The sequence below is a fragment of the Neophocaena asiaeorientalis genome, unplaced genomic scaffold, assembly GCF_003031525.2.
Source record: "Neophocaena asiaeorientalis asiaeorientalis breed wild unplaced genomic scaffold, Neophocaena_asiaeorientalis_V1.1 scaffold137, whole genome shotgun sequence".
NCBI classification, from domain to species: domain Eukaryota; kingdom Metazoa; phylum Chordata; class Mammalia; order Artiodactyla; family Phocoenidae; genus Neophocaena; species Neophocaena asiaeorientalis.
Genome location: NW_020171804.1, coordinates 911,969 through 922,738, shown reverse-complemented (window position 1 = coordinate 922,738; position 10,770 = coordinate 911,969). Strand labels below are relative to the sequence as shown.

At 54.5% G+C, this 10,770-nt stretch overlaps 1 pseudogene; it reads left to right on the top strand.

Moving 5' to 3' along the window:
* The first annotated feature begins 7,721 nt into the window (after positions 1–7,721).
* The window catches only part of LOC112401218 (tumor susceptibility gene 101 protein pseudogene), a 4,374-nt pseudogene continuing 1,325 nt past the window's right edge, over positions 7,722–10,770 (top strand).

Sequence of the window (10,770 nt, the reverse complement as noted above, 5' to 3'; positions counted from 1 at the left end):
CCCCCGCCCCCCGCCCTCTCTGCACCACCACTGTCAGGCTCCACGCCCGGCTGTGGCCTCCCAGCCTCCCCAGCTCCAGTCCTGCCCCCAAGGTGGCCAGAGGGGTGATCTCAACCCCCTGCCTCTTGTCCGAGTGGCAGAGCTGCAAACTACACAACCTGCCCCAACGGGCTGAAAGCCTGAGGACAAGGACGGGCTCCCAGGCTAGAAATCACAGGTGTGGGGTCCCGGGGGACCCGCGGGGGCCCACCTCTGTCACTTACCACCGCGGCCCCGGCGTGGGCTCCGCCTGAGGCTGGTTCACAGCAAGGCTGCTGGCGGCACAGCAGGGCCGGCTCCCTGCCCTTGTCCTGCAGGGGACACACAGGCTACCTTTGCTGCTGTCCCTTCGAAACAAGGAAATTTCCTCACTTCTCCTCACGTTCCTTAGCCCCAAGCAGGTCATGAGGCCATTGCTGGCCAATCACTGTCCCTGGGAGGCTGAACGCTGACAGTCTCGGGCCTGGGTTCCCGAGTGGCGCCCACGGGCGTGCAGGGATGGGCTGACTGTGACAGGTGATCTGGAAAAAGAATAAACTATCGCTGCTTGAAGCCACTACGTGTGGGGGGGCTTGGTTATAGGACATTCAATCCTGGCACGCACAGCGATGTGACCAGTAAGAGGACGGCCCTGGAATGTGCTGGGGTGCTTTTGAGGGACAAGCAGGCCCTCCGTGACCTCTGGTGCCCAGGCTGGTGGGAACCCTGACCTTCCTCCACCGCACGCCCCTCTCACGCTGCAGGCCGTTGTGCTCAGCCAGGGCTGCAGGGTGTCTCCTCAGGGAGTGTCAGGAGGACCCTCGCAGACTCAGAAGTACGCTGAAGCAGAATTCGTGACTGTGAAGGTCCCAGATGGCCACAGCATCCAAGCTTCAGTGGCTTCTCACACGCTGGGTGACACACGCAGGTATGCCAAGAGCATGCAGCCCAGCTCTGGAGCTGGTGGGCAGCACGTTTGCCCAGCATCGCAGGGAATGCATCAGTGAAAGTGGCGGGGCCGGGCCGGGCCCCCCATGGGGGGACGAGGTCAACGCTCTAAGGATATCCCACGGCGGTGTCTCCTGTAGTCTTTGAGCATTGACTGGGGCCTTGGTCGGGGATGAGGCGACCACATCTGCAGCTGCAGGAGAACAGAGATGGGCAGCGTGGTGGGGACTGGTGTAGGGAGTAGTGCAGTGTGAGGGTGCCTGTAGAATGACATCTACCATCATGGTTTCCCAGGAGTCCTCAGGATCTGGAAAGAGTTGCACTGATCTTGGGTCCAAGTGTAGGGGCTGGGAGTATGGTTGAATAAGAATCACCATGCTGGGGGCGGGGCTGCCCAGAGTCTCTGTGTATAGCGTCTGGAATTGTACATAGGCCATCTTGGCTGATGGTGTGGTTGGGCGTTCAAAGCACAGCTGGAATGCTGACCTCCCTGGCTGGGTGTGGAGCTGGTCACTGTGAGGACCCTTGTGGCCCTCTGTCCACCATGGGGTAGCTTTGGGTCTTGGCTGGGAGCCTTGCTCGCTCGGTCAGTCTTTTAATTGACCACAGAACGGGCAGCTTAAACAACAGACATTTCTCATCCTACAGTCCCGTACACTGCAATTCTAAGCTAAAGGCGTCGGCAGGGCTGCTTTCTCCCGGAGCCTCTCTCCTCGGTGTGTAGATGACCGTCCTCTCCCCGTGTCCTCCTCGGAGTGTCTCTGTGCGTGTCTGTGTCCTGACCTTTCTTCTTATGAGGATGTCTGTCATATTCAATTAGGGCCCACCTTAATGACCCCATTTTAACTTAATTACCTTTTTAAAGACCTGACCTTTGAAGAGTCCCATTCTGAGGTCCTGGTTAGACTTCAACCTGTGAATTTGGGGGACACAGTTTGACCCACAACATTTCCATTAGTCTGTCTGATCCTCACAGGAAGCCAGGGCACATGTGGGACAGGCATTATCCTCCATTTTATAGATGAAGTGACTGGGGTGAGAGACACTGATGCTCACCCACCAGCACAGAGGCGGGAGGGTCAGGGAGAAGCCGTCCAGCTTGTTTCCCGATGATCAGGGCTGAGATGAGCACGGACGAGACACCTGGCAACACACAGCTGACTGCGATCCACCCCTGGAGAGGCTGTCTGACAGGAATGGGGGACCATCTGGGGGCCTGGGAAGGGTGTGGTTGGACTCTCCCAGGAGAGAAGAGGTCTTAGCCAGTGACCACAGCTCTGTACACCCCCAGCCTCTGCCTGCACAGCTTCCAGAACACCTTGCTTCCTGCACCTTCTCCTGGGAAGGCTGTCCTTGGGTGCGCCCTGTGCCCCTTGGACCCATACGGAGTCTTGCAGCACCTGCCTCTCCTTCCTTCATGTCCCTGCCCCTTCTCGGGCCACCCTCCTCTGTCACCATCAGAGACCCATCTGCCTCGTCCACCACAAAACAGAGGTGCCAAGAGGAAACGCAGGCTCTCCTCACAGCTCAGATGCAGGCATTCAGGAGATACTCAATGAGAGGCTGGTACAGCACAGGGTCCCGTTGGTTTTGTTGGTGCCGCCTCCTTGGTGCCACTGCTTCGCTCCTTCCCCCCTGGCAGGACTTCACGTGGTTATCAACAGGTATTTACTGAGCTCCTACCATGTGTCACTTCTGGCCCGTGGGGCTAACCCACGAGCAGGGTAAACAGACAGCAGGTACCAAACTTAACGCATCGGTGAATCTCAGAGTGCACTGAGGATGCTTCATAAGCTCTAAGGAGAAGAGAACAAGGGGTGAGGGCGGGAGGCGTAGGGTGGGGCTACCGGGCACGGGTGCAGTTTCAGGGGCCGCTGAGTGACGCGGAGAAGGTAGTATTCCAGCAAGGACTTGACGGGGTCAGACGCCCATCATTCTGGGATCACTGTAGCAAACTGCACAGGCCCCCGAACCTGCAGCTGTGCTTAGAGAGGTTGGGTCCCCAGCTAAGTGCGGCGTGGCCGGTGTGGCAGATAAAGCGGAGTGACTGAGTGGAAGCAGTAAGTAAGAACTTAAGGAAGGATAGATAATTCTGGAACTCTCTCCCTCTGCCTCATTTCAGTATATCTAGCATACTGATTACAAGTCAGCAAACATTTGTACTGTCCATGGTCACTTTCGGAATGATCCTACATGCCGTCTCATTGGGTCCTGACTTTTGAAATAAACACATGTATGCCCGTTTCACGGACGAATGACAGATCACTCTTCAAAATCACGATTCTCCAAAGAACGGTCTGGAAAAGAATTAAGAAATAAGACGGGGGAGTTTAACCAGGCAATATCTCGTTTCCGTCTCTGCACATCCGTGATCACAATGATCTGAAACGTCAACATTCTGTTTCTTCCACTACTTACATTTTCAAAAATTAAGCCAAATCACACTGGCAGGCATTCTCTGAGGACATCTACCCACCCAGATAGGAACTGTACGGCCTGACAAACGTGTAAGCTGCAGTGCGAGTTTGCGAGCAACTCAGCAAAGTAATTTACACATAAAAATACGGACCTTCTTGTATTTAAGCAACACTATCAAGGAAAGTGCAGGAGGTAGCTGAGTGCGGTAGATAACCGCTCTCGGACAGCACCATCCTGGGTGGTGGTCCCGACTCGGCCCCCCTGGCTTGGCAGGTGCCCTGGGCAATCACCAGCCCCTACCTGGCCTTCTGAGCTGTCCCTTCCTCAGCCACGTGCCCCGGGTCCCGCCGGAGTCCCACAGTTCTGTGAGAGGTCTGCCCTCAGTCACAAGCATCTATCTGGCCTCTTCCTGTTTTCTAACCCTCTTGACAATTTTGCCCAATGAAGATTACACCAAAGGAGACAAGAATCCACAAGACAGGATTCCACCCCAGGGATACTAAATCAAAAGCAAACTGAGAAATGTCTTTGCATTTAGTGAGTCCTGAATATTTTGTGTACCAAGCTGAAAGCACAGCCTCTGATGCCAAAACCTCACGAGAATCCGTCTGTGTGCTCAGCTGACCTTGTTGGTATGTGCTGGTCTTTTTATGGGGTTGCTTTATATGGACCATGCGTTCCTTGTCTTGTGTGAGGCAGTGCCTCACCCCTGCGGGCGCGTGCTAACTAATATGTGGTCATAATCCTTCTAGAACTTCTTAGCTAAGGGCAAAATGGCTTCACCTGTTCATTCTATTTTCAACTTATTTCTGTCTCTTCCCTGTACGGTTTCTGTTGTTCCAGAAACAGGCCTGTACTCAGATCAGAAAGGTGCAAACACTAGCGTTGAGTTAGTCCCAGGCCAGTGTTCAGATTCTCTGAGCTTTGGACCTCTGAAAAGCGACAGGGATAACAGCGCCTATTTTGATAAAGTGAAAGAATCGTGGAAATGCACGTAGCCCGGCACGCCCATGCACGTTTGCCGGAAGACTTCCCACCCTGTGTTTGTCTTTTATCATTTTTAAACAGGAGACGGCTACCCTTATCTCCTCTCACCCTACACTGAGCAAAAACAATGATGGAGAGCCCCATCAGGAGCAGAGAGTAAACAAAATAATGGGGACTGACAGGGACACAGTCAGCGCTGAGTTCCAGGAAACCCCTCTGGCTGCAGCACGAAGGGCTGGGAGACAGAGATGCTAAGACGTGCTGGGTTTGCTGAGGACGGAGACCCGGGTGGGAAGGGAGGGCCAGCAAAGTGGCACAGCTCCCAGCCTGCTGGCTGCCTGCACGAGGCTGCAACTCGGTGATCTGGGAAGGAAGGAAGGTTTGGAGGAGAGGATGGAGGGACGCCGAGCCAGACGCACCTGCCATCTGGAGCGGCAGCTATTCTGAGCCCCAAGCTGCAGAGTGGAGCAGGGTGTCCCCGGAGCCATGGAAGAGAAGGTGCTGGAGGGGAGGGAGGGGAGAGAGGGGCAGGCAGAGGCTTCGCGGGGCTGGGAAGCAGATGCAGGAAGCAGATGCAGGCGTTGGAAGGGTAACCAGCATTTGTCCACTTCTGCCAGGTGTCCTGGTGCAGCCACCAGCCGAGCCGTGCAGAGCCGAGAGGACCCATGGCCACAAAGCCCAGAGTCCCAGCATCCCCACCGGGTCAGAGAGCAGAGTACGGCCTCTTCACGTGTGTTCCCAGTGGGAGGGGTGCCCACTCCACCAGGACTTTTACTCTTTAGATGGAAACTGGCAATGCTGCTCTCTGCCTTTTCAGTCTGCAGAAGTCCCATCACATGCCCCTCACCACGGCTGCCCCTTGAAGACACACGTGGTGCCCACGTCTGCATTTCTTCAACACGTCCTGGCCTCCCAGTTGGTCCTGCCACACGTGCTGTCCAGGTGCTGAGCACTGACCCCCCAGACTCGCCATGACATCCTGTGCGCCTCCCAGGGCTGCAGCTACGTCTCCACCCCCAGACCCCACCCTGGTCCATTTGGGGGTTTTAACCCAAAAGCAGAGCCTGATAGCCATCCTCCCTATCCCATCTCACTGTCTGTCTTCCAATCACCACAGAACATAAAAGCAACTAAAATGGAGCTGACACCTTCTTCTAAGAAATGGAAGATTCAAAAATGCTTTTGGGGGGGCTTCCCTGGTGGCGCAGTGGTTGAGAGCCCACCTGCCGATGCAGAGGACACGTGTTCGTGCCCCGGTCCGGGAAGATCCCACATGCCGTGGAGCAGCTGGGCCCGTGAGCCATGGCCGCTGAGCCTGCGCGTCCGGAGCCTGTGCTCCGCAACGGGAGAGGCCACAGCAGTGAGAGGCCCGTGTACCGCAAAAAAAAAAAAAAAAAAAGCTTTTTTAAAAAAAAAGCTTTAAAGAAATGACAAGAACAAGCTGAAAACTCATCATGAATGAAGAAATTTAAATTCCATTTTGATTAAAAATAAAATAGAGAAGTGTTGCTTTCTGTGATGAAACATGTCTCTCACCTTCAAATCTTCATTAAAGTCTCAAAGTTCCCCCCAAATACCCTGTTTTAACACTGCAGCCTGTGTCATGGGGTTATATGTCTGGGTGAGAAAACTCCCCCCAAAATACCCATTCTGTCTAAACCAGTATAGAGATTTAATGCAATTTCATCCCAATGGCCTTTGTTTGAACTAAACGATAGATTCTAAAATTTATCTGAGAAAATAAATAATGAGATTGCAAAGAAACTTTTTAATATGAAAATTAATGAGGGAGCTTCTTTTTAATCGAAGTATAGTTGACTTACAATGTTGTGTTAGTTTCAGGTGTACAGGAAAAGGGATCCAGTTCTACATATAGATATCCTTTTTCATATTCTTTTCCATTATAGGTTATTATAAGATACTGAATACAGTTCCCAGGAGCTTCTCCTTTGAGATAACTTTAAATGATTACGAAAAAAGAGGAAAGTTATTTTAAAAAGAAAAAGCATGTGTGGCTTCCCTGGTGGTGTAGTGGTTGAGAATCCGCCTGCCAATGCAGAGGACACAGGTTCGATCCCTGGTCTGGGAAGATGCCACATGCCACAAAGCAACTAAGCCTGTGTGCCGCAACTACTGAAGCCCTGGTGCCTAGAGCTCCTGTCCGCAACAAAGAGAAGCCACCGCAATGAGACACCCGTGCACTGCAACGAAGAGTAGCCCCCACTCGCGGCAACGAGAGAAAGCCTGCGCCCAGCAACGAAGACCCAATGCAGCCAAAAATAAATAAATAAATAATTTTTTAAAAAAAGAATAAACACGTAAAGATTCTCAGCCATCTCCAGAAACATGCTTCTCCCCTGAAGGCCAGTCAATAACGTGGTTTGCGGTCCATCCACTGGCCTTGCCTTTGACTCTTCCCGTTGTGGGCAGGGTCCTTTGAGGAGGACCCCCTCTCAGCGAACCAGATGTTGGAGGTGCAGATGTGGCTGACACACAAGACGCAGCTGCTATTTCCCTGATTTAGTGGAAATGCATCCATGCAGAGCCCTCACCCCACCACCCCTGACTGGGCCTGTTTTTAGGTGGGAGGTTCTGTCCTGTGGACACAAAGGAGAGGCAGTGGCCTAACTCCCCAGACGGCCAATTCCAGCTCTTCTGGGCACTCGTGGTTTGGGAACAAGGCTCACCCACCCACCCCTGCCGAGTAGGCTGGTCTCTCCGCCACGTGGGCAGGGCTTAGGGGAGCTTTCCTGAGCCTTATTCCCACCTCTATTCCAACGTGGGCAGAGGGTGTTAACACCGGTCAATAGTGCGCTCGTTGCACTAACCGCTCTGCCGTTGTCACAGGCATTCGAGTTAGCCGGGTCCTGCTGCGGCTACCGCGCTCCTCGTGGGTGAAGTGAGGGATGAGACAGGAGACGGTTAGAGAGGGCTTCCTCCACAAGCATTTTCTGGCACAGACAACCTTCTGTTTTTCCAGACACGCTATCCCCAATGAAATGTGCAGCTACGTTTGTTTTCCCCGACAAGGCTGAGAACCAAACGTACCACAATGACTGTGTTTAAACCATAAGCTGCTTATGATTCAAATGTTCATATTTCTCAAGCCATAAATCATCATTTTAGTAATAGTAGCTGGAAATGGCCATCGCGTGTGCGTGTGTGTGTGTGTGTGTGTGTGAGAGAGAGAGAGAGAGAGAGATGGGGGCCATTAAATGCCATACGGCCCCAGTTTAAAGTCAGGTGACCTTATTTACATTTTCCAGTGTTTTGTGAAAAAAGATCAATTGAGCCCACTTAAGGAACACTGGCGATGTCTGTGCCTGGAGCCAGGTCCTCCTTCTTTGGGTATGGGAGCTGGGCCCTGGCTGCTGCGGGATGAAGCCAGCTGGGTAGGTCTCTGAGCTCGTCCAGAGCAGGGAGGGTCCGCGGTGCTCCCTTGCCTAGCTGGTTTGGACAGAGTGGGGGCGGTCCCTCCCTCGACACCGACCCAACACCGACCCAGCCCGTAGCCTCAGCCAAGCAAGCTTCCCACAGGGCGGGCGGGTGAAGCATCAACACAGGGAACCACAGGCTTGCACGAGGTCACCACTTCCTGACATTCAGGGGACAAGGTGGCTCGTTGGCCGGAGGGAAAGTGGAATGAGGAGAAGGCCGCGGGAGTGGGCAGGGCAGAGCTAACATCTTACCCGCACCCAGGCCAGGTGGGCAGCTCACCTGCTGTCTGAAGCAGCCGGTGCATCTAGCATCACGCCTGGCTGATTTGCTGGGCAGATCTTGCCCGGTGTGGCTGGTGAGCAGAAGAGGATGGAGGGTCACCAGACACCACATGCCCTCCCACGAGGACCAGCTGGCTAGACGCAGTTCATGGCCTTCGCCCGAGGACCTGCGGGGCCATGGCTTCTGGTCCTGCCTCTTCACCCAGCGCCCCCTCCCTTCATATTGGCTCGTCCACAGTCCAGCTCCAAGGCTCCTCTCCTTTCTCCCACCCACACGTGAAATAAGAATCCTCCACATCTCTGGGCTTCCCCCCAACACAGCAGTTTTGGGCATCCCTGCATTACCATGATGTGTGCGTACCTTGGACATCCTCAGTTAAATATGATGTCTCCGGTAAACCCAAGTCGGGGCAGCATTGGGCACAGAGCCAGCCCCTCTGACCCAGATGCTGCTTGGCTGAGAGGTGGCCCAGGTGAGCGGCGTGGCTGAGGCCTGCCCAGGGCCAAGCCACCAGTCATGGGGACCTGGAGAGCTATGTTTGCTGCTACAAAAATGGATTAAAGGGACATTCTCCACCTATGTAGCGGAAGTGCAGGGTCTTCCCTGTTGCTTGGGTTTTATAATGAAGATGGAAGCCAGTTTCTGGGATCCAGGAGAACCCAAGAGACTGCTCAGGGTGTTCTCACAGCCAGAAAGTAATTGAAACACCTTTCAAATAGGCCAGAATGTCCGGTCTGGAAATAGTCTGTGCTTTTTCAAAGTAAAACATATTCACTTCAGATCTCATCCATGGGGGAGGCTTCTCAGCAGTGCTGCTCTGTGCAGGTGGTGGGGCTTCGTGGAGGATGGACCAGAGGCTCTCACAGCTTTGCATTTCAGCCCCGCTCAGCCCTACCCCAGAGGGTCTGCGGGCTGCAGGTCTGGTCACGAGGGATCCCTCAGACCATCTTTCAGAACAACAACAACAGTGATGGCAATAACAGAACTGCTAGTTACAAACATCACCACAGCCAGACGTGGCCTGCCGGCTCCCCCCACTCGTCCACAGAGGCCCCAGTGAGCTTGTGCGGCTCCACTTGCTTCTCTCCTCGCCCCCGGGGTCCCAAGGTGGGAGAGGAATCCTAGAGCCCAGCTCCACCTGAGCCTCAGTTGGCCCATCTGTGAAATGGGGATAATGCTGCCTGGCCCATGTCCCGCTCCCCCCCGCCCCCCGCCGCCCCCAGGGCCGCCTGGCCTTATGTGTGGCTGGGGCAGAGAGGCTGTGTTCCAGGAGTCCTTCAGCGAACAGGAGGCGGCGGGACCAGCCACAGCAGAGAGTTGAGGAGCAAGAGGCCCCAGCCACAGGTGGGAGGGGACGAGGCCAGAAGGGCTCTGAGGTCCCGCATTTGCCCAAACCAGGCCAGGCCTGGCGGTCTTTCCAGTGTCAGGACGGAGACTTCCAGCCAGCCCCCTCCCTCGGTCCCAAAGAACAAAAAACTGGCACTCTCCTTTTCCCTCTTTAGCCTGTGAACTCCACCCCCTCCCCGGGGGGCACGGGCCTCAGACAGAGTAGGGGGAACACAGCCTCGAGGTGTCTGTGCTGACCCCAGGGCAGCCCCAGTAACCTCCCACCCCAGACAGCTTAAGGGGCCCAGGCACACCCACCTCACTCCGCTCAGCTAAATGTGGACCCTGACTGCCCCCGAGGGCATCCCAGGACCCCTGTTCAGATGGTGCTGGACCCAGAAGGAGCCCCTCCCCACGCGGACCCCACATGCATCCCAGCAACCCTCCCACCAGTCAAGACAGCCGGTGTCCCCGACGGGCTCTGTCCTCCCGTCACACCCACAAGGAGACAAACACACCTACCTTCACCTCCATCTGACTGTGGGAGGTGAGAGGGTGGGCTTTCCACAGGACCCCAGAGCACCCGTCTCTCCTGCCTGCCCTGATGACTCTGGCTGACCCCCGGGCTCCATGCATATCCACGTGGGCTACAAACATCCCACAGCAGATGATGGCGCCAGGAGCCTTAGGCACAGTTAGACGTTCAGGGCTCCAGATTAGTTAGCCAAAAAGCATTTGTTCTCCCTGAAATAATATCGGTCTGAAGAAATAACCCCAATAAAAAGTTAATGCACTGACCGACTCATCTATAGCCACTTTGGGGAAGCCCCCAGGGGCCTCAGTCTGACCCTGGTGCTCATAGCAACATGCAAACTTCTCCTTTCTCCGCTCCCTCATTGGCACCCGGTTCCGGTGAGTAGTCGTCTTGAAGCTTCCTCAAGTGGCTTGGACAAGTCCACCAGTCACGGAGAGTTGTCTGCCTCCTTTTTCCATGCTCCCAACACGCCAGGAAGAAAAGGCACCCTAGAGCCCTGCAGGAAGCCAGCCAGAGGAAACCATGCTCCCTTCCCCAGAGCAGGTGCCGGGGGACATCTCAGGGCAGGGTGGAGGGAGAGGACTCCGGACTGGATATCAGGTTGAAGTTTCCGTGTGGACTCAATGGGATTTTCACGCCAGAGAGTGAGTCCTAATCACTTACAGAGATTCTTCAGGCCATGAGATCTTCCTGAGATGTCGTGCTGTGGGAACTAGGAGACATGAAGACAGCCTTTGCAGGCAAACAGCCATTTAAGAAGGCTCAATGTGCAGTACATTGGTGACACAAAGATTCTTTTTTTTTTTTTTTTTTTTTTT